Consider the following 6,312-nt stretch of genomic DNA (forward strand, 5'->3'; position numbering starts at 1 on the left):
TAGTGATGCACGCAACGAACAAACGATTTTGCAGAACTTATTTTACCTGGCTGCGACGACTTTTCTCATTTTTTTGAAAAAATTAATCTGACTTGGCTGGGCCGAAATTCTGATTAGGGTTACTGTTTTCACGCGAAATCTAATTTGTTCATATCTGCTTATTCATCTTGCAGACTGGCGGATGCGCGTGCAGCCGCAGGGAGAGTGCTGCTTGCGCCGACCGAGCGATTTCTGGAGAAATGGTTGTACTTGGCTGGGCCGAAAGTCTGATGGGCTATATATGCTTACCTTTTTTCCCGCGTAATGCAATTTGCGCATGTCCCCTTATTCAACGTGTAAATTGGCGCATGCATGTGAACCAGCAGGGAGTGCTGATTGCGCCGAACCAGCGCTTTCCGAAGAATTGATTGTACTTGGCTGGGTCGAAAGTCTTATGGGCTATAGACTTACCTTTTGTCCGCAAAATCTAATTTGCGCATACCCCTTTATTCATCGTGTAAATGCACTTGAACCAGCCGGGAGTGCTGCTTGCGCCGAACCAGTGCTCTCCGGAGAATTGATTGTACTTGGCTGGGTCGAAAGTCTAATGGGCTATAGACTTACCTTTTGTCCGCAAAATCTAATTTGCGCATACCCCTTAATTCATCGTGTAAATGGGTGAATGCACGTGAACCAGCCGGGAGTGCTGCTTGCGCCGAACCAGTGCTTTCCGAAGAATTGATTGCACTTGGCTGGGCCGAAAGCGTTTTTTCCGCGAAATCCAATTTGCTTTTATCCGCTTATTCATCGTGTAACTTGGCGGAAGCACGTGCAGGGGAAGTGCTGTTTGCACCTAACCACTGCTCTCCAGGGTGATGACTTGATTAGGCACGTCGATATTGTAACGGGCTATGGTGTTATCTTTCTATTTCTTTTCAGAAAGCCCAATTTGACCATATATCTAATTTTTCGCGTGAAAATTGGATGTGCACAAATCAGCTGTCGTGGAAAAAAATAAGCCTATGTATAAATAAGCTCATTGGAAAGTCGGCACGCCAGGTTCAGTCACTTTTCTGGAAAGCGCTGGTTTGGTGCATACATTAAAATCCAAGGTCGTTTTTTATTCTGTCGATTCACCATTGCTATATGAACAAAGGGCTGCAAGTGCGCGTCGCTCTTGGAGAAACGGTGGTATACGAGGGCACCTACAGTCAAGCAGGTAACGCTGTGCGGAGTGGTGTCGGTTAGTTTGGGCAGACAAAACATTTATGAGGTCTGATGGACAGAGAGCGGGTTAGTTTGCGACGTTCATAGGCTCCTGCGTGGCCCCCGGCCTGTTTCAGTCTGTGTTTTTCGGTACGGGCAGTCTCCTGTTTAGCAGCTATGCTAGTTGTACTAAGTGCTTACACCATGAGCACCCAAGCGTTCCAAGAAAGCAAGGTGCCCTGCCAGTAGCAGGAAAACGCTGCAGTACCACCCAATGCATGCCTCTCCCGCATTCCGCTTGATGTTAATCCAGCCGCACCGCGTGGATAACGAGAGTGCTTATTGACGCAACTCTGTCAAGCAAATACGTGGGGGCATTGTTGCTTCCGATCTAGGCATTGTCTCTACTTGTGGCACCAGGAGATTAGCATCCTCGGTGCTTGACAGGAACGTCGACCACGCGACCACGATTCCCTGGCACTCGCCCGCAGAATACATGCCACCCCGTCGCGCCCCGAGAGAGCATAAAATCGTTCCAAGAATTACTCCAAAAATTTCGTGCTGTCTTGTTTCCCCACAGTCTACACCCAGCCACCTAGAGGTATTGAGCATTGTCGTCATGAATTCAGTAGTTATTCTAGGAGAATGCCAGCAAACTTGAAAAAAGGGGGAAAACTCGAGAGGCAGACAGACAAAGCGACACGGAGGTGACCACCTTCCTGTCGCTTTGTCTTTGTCTCTCGAGTTCTCCCCTTTTTCGGATTTGCTGGCATTCTCCTAGAATAACCACGTACCAACTGGCCCAACAAGCCACTCTCATGAAGCCATTCAGTAGTCTTTACTATATTACCGGAACTGTCGCTGAGTAAGGCGGTTGGCAGTAGCAGAGGCAAACTGTTGAATGTTATAAATGTCGCAGCTTCGAACGAAAGGCGAAGCGTCGATTGCGATAGAAAATTAACGGACAGCTATACGAAGCAAGGATAGTAGTTTTATCGGCCGCGTAAACTAGTAAACATGTTTCATACTATATAAATTAACAAGCACGGTGTCACGCGCAAAGGCAATCATGAACACATATTGATGACCGCAGACGCTCGCTGTCGAAACGCTAGCGTTAGGAAGAGCGACAGCAGCAGCGAGAGAATTGACCTTCGTGCTGCATCTCGCTTCAACACGAACTAAGCGGCGAGAACACAGCGCACACGAATCTATCAGCCTTCGGCGCACCTAGACTCCACCCATCGCAGATCGCCTACAAGAGAGGGCCCGCGCTCAGCCGCGCATGCGCAGCCGCCGCCGAAGAGAACTCGCGCCGGTGCCTTTCGCGCGATGCAAGACGGCGCGCTTCCCCCTCACTTTTCTTCCTTGCGCGAGATCCTGCCACCATCTTCGGTTCACTCTCGTACGCATTCACTCGCATTCACAACATACGGCGCAGGGCCAGGATGTTATCGCATTTGGACTTATAATGATGTGATAACTTCATTTGGAGTCCGGCGATTGGGAGGCCCGTGCCTGGGGCCGCCTAGATGGCCACTGGGAGCTGCTGCTCCCGTGCGGCGTCTGATAAGAGCCGCCGCAGTTTTGTTACCGGCGTGATAAGTGACGCGCCAAGTGACGTCAGCAGGGGCTCTTCAAAAAGCGAGCACCTGCATGAGTGCAGCCAGACAGCATTCTAGCTGCCGCCCAATAAAGTACTACGCAGCCTTCTTATCGCTTCTTGCTTTCTTGAACCCGCGAACGTCACAGCTTCCTTGGCTCGCTGGACGACCCAAAGTTGTTCTTGGAGTTCTGAGCTGAGCAGCACGGCCGACCACCTCGCCCGTAGATTTTCCAGGGAGTCTGCCATTTTATATTGGTATATTTCGCATCCCCACAACATGTGTTGAAGGGTGGCTCTAACAGACTTGCAATTAATAGAACTTGGACTTAAGAGAAAGCTTTACCTCGGGTTCTCCTATCTAAATACATGTAATAATAAGAATATAATAATAATCTTTATTTCACTCATGAAGTAAGGGAGTGCGGGAAAAAAATGCTGACAAGTCAGCTTGACTAGTTCCCAGCTCCCCGGAGTACAAAATAGAAGAAACAGAACACTTTTCGCATGGCAATATAAAAACCACAAACAAATAGTAATAGTAATGCAGCAATAACTTGTCGATAACAGTGAGAATAAGCAACTATAGAAATAAAAAGTTTGTTAACAGCGTGATAGACCAATGCTAAAGGAAACGTACAAACATGAAACAACTGCAAGTAAAAAGCGCTACATAATGAAGGAAAAGACGAAAAATAAAACGGCACACATTTGTATAGTATGAAACAGTACATTGGTACATTGCAATGCGTATAGTGCACATGCGCAGAGATGAAAAAAAACCACATGAAATTCTGTCATGGGAAAGGAGCTTTGCCACAGAAGAACAATTTCAGTTTCTGGTTCGATTGCTGTTTCGGGAGTGAAACCGTTGTTATGGCAGAAATTTAGCAAATGCGGTAGCATTCTGTTTACCATTTGTTGTCCGTATCCGGTTCTGCACGTTTTCATTAGCCATGGCTGTGTGTTTCCATTCTCATAAGGTGTGGTCCTTTTAGAAAGCGATGCCAACCGTAGTAGGGAATAGCCGTTATTTTTTACTTCAAGCTTATAACGTGAACAAAGGCAATGCGGGTATAGGTCGTCTATTTTGATTATACAGTACTTCGAGAACAGAGGGTGGGAAGGGTGACTCATGGGGACGTTTTCAATATTTCGTAAAAATTTTTTCTGTAATATCATGATTCTTTGCAAATTACCTTTTGTTGTGTTCCCCCAAACTAATTGGCAATATTTCATATGTGAGTGGAATAGCGCATTGTACAATAGAAGCCTAACCTTTGACGGTAGAATGTATCTGTTGGCGTATGTCGATCCAACGATGCGAGACAGTTTTGTCACAACGTGGTCGATATGAATGTCCCAGGTCATATTTTCACTGAAATACACTCCAAGTATTTTAAATGCCCTTACTAGTTCAACCTTCTGAGTTTTGCAGCCTAATATCTGAGGTAATGTTAATTTTCGTTTTTCGCACGGTATATGACAGCCTTCATTTTACTAACGTTTATTTTCAATTTGTTAAGTTGCGCCCATGTATCTAATTCTACAAGCGTTCTATTCGCTCTCAGAATCAGCTCATCCGTACTTTCTGCAGAGAATAACAGTGTCACATCATCAGCATAAATGACAAATTTCACCATAGGATCGACGTTAAGAATGTCATTCAAATATAAGTTAAACAAAAATGGGCCCAGAATACTCCCTTGAGTTACGCCGGCAGAAATTGGTAATATATTATAAGAGCAGCCATTTAAATACAGGTACTGCTTGCGCTCACTAAGGTAGGACGTCAGTAGTGGTAGAACCGTTCCGCGGAATCCGTACATTTAAAGCTTCTTTAGCAGGATAGAGTGATTCAAATAATCGAAAGCTTTCGTAAAATCCGTGTATATTCCAAGGGCTACTTCTTTATTTTCAAGCGATTGCAGGTTAAATTATTTTTGTTCTAACAGTGCCATTTCTATTGGTCGATATTTCCGGAAGCCATACTGCGCGCCGTGAATGATATTGCATTGTTCGCTAAAATGTTATTATAGTAAGAACCAGTTTTTCAAATCCTTTTGAGAAAACGGGTGGTATGGATACTGGTCTAAAATTTGTAAAATCTTTCTTACTACCTTTTTTGTGCAATACGCTCACTTTGGCCAGTTGCATTTGCCCCGGAAATGTTCCTTGAGATAAGCAAAGGTTATATATGTGAGCTAAGCACTCTGCTATGTCTCCTATCACAAATATAAAATGTAAAAGGAGAATTCGTTTTTCCCGGCAACCACTTCACCGAACCTCACGAGGTTTGTTGCATTTAAAAGAAAACCCTAAAACCTAGTGACTGTTGCTTTCGTATTTCTGATTTCGGCAGTCAATTTTTTGCTAAAAATTGGCGAAAATCGCACATTTTCAGAAAACTAAACTATAAGGTTTACAACTCCGGATCTCAGCAATGAAAAACGGTAACACAATGCTGGGAATTGCATCTCATAGTACATCTAAATCGGACAAAATTGATATGTTACACATGATTCTCAAAAAATTTAGTAATATGTAAATATATAGAATTTGTCCGCTTTGAATGATATAATGGAGGCAGGCTGTTTACAGAACCGCGACATCTGTTCTTGATGCAGAGTTACTAACTTATAAACTTCGTGCGTCTTTTTTTCGAACTTGCGAATTATTGAAAATGCTTTTAACAAACTTCAGGCCATAAATCGAAATTCCGCTACCAACAGCCACTGGAATTTAACTTTCGCTTTCAAATGCAGTAAATTTCATTAAGATCGGCCCAGGGGTTACCTCAGAAAAGCGTTCTTGCGTTTTGCATGTATTTGAATAGGCCGCGTCGGAGTTGGGCCCGAGCTAAAGCTTCCTCTTAATACGGATCACGACAACGACAGCGGATATGCGCCTGAAAAAAATGAAAAAAACTTATGCAATGAGAAAAACTTATGCAGGTCCAACGTACATGTTGGAATCTATGTTCGAGGGATTGACTACCAATTTTCATGGTAGCCATTTTTTTTTTTTCAGTGCAATGGAAAGCTTACCGGTCAGAGTATATAATCATGAAGTACTAACGCGGAAAACGCCGTGGAACATTTTTTCGTCAGAATTTTTCGATCTGCAGCGAGGATATGGTTGTTCACTGGAAGCACGCTGAAAACGGTGATATGTGAGCGCGATAACGATTATACGCCGGAATTAGTGGGAGGCAAGCGACAAGTGTGGCCGTAGCTGTGACAAAGTATGATTTTGTTTATCAAGTTGGTGTTCCTGTGATTCATGTTTTCCGAACTGACTAGTATTTCTGTGATAATAGCTATGTGTTTTCGGGGATTCCTGCCCCCAAATGCTTTAGTATTTAACTTGTCAATACGAAACCAACCGGATCGAAAACGAAACGACGCCTTTACGCGTGATTCAGCGTGTTGCGAGTTTTTGATTTCGGAAGCATCACGCGAGTGTCTAATAATATACCAACTGCAATTTTAGGCAATAATTATGGTGTACTTAATAACAGTCGA

Source organism: Dermacentor variabilis, chromosome 11 (genome assembly GCF_050947875.1).
Source record: "Dermacentor variabilis isolate Ectoservices chromosome 11, ASM5094787v1, whole genome shotgun sequence".
Lineage (NCBI taxonomy): Eukaryota > Metazoa > Arthropoda > Arachnida > Ixodida > Ixodidae > Dermacentor > Dermacentor variabilis.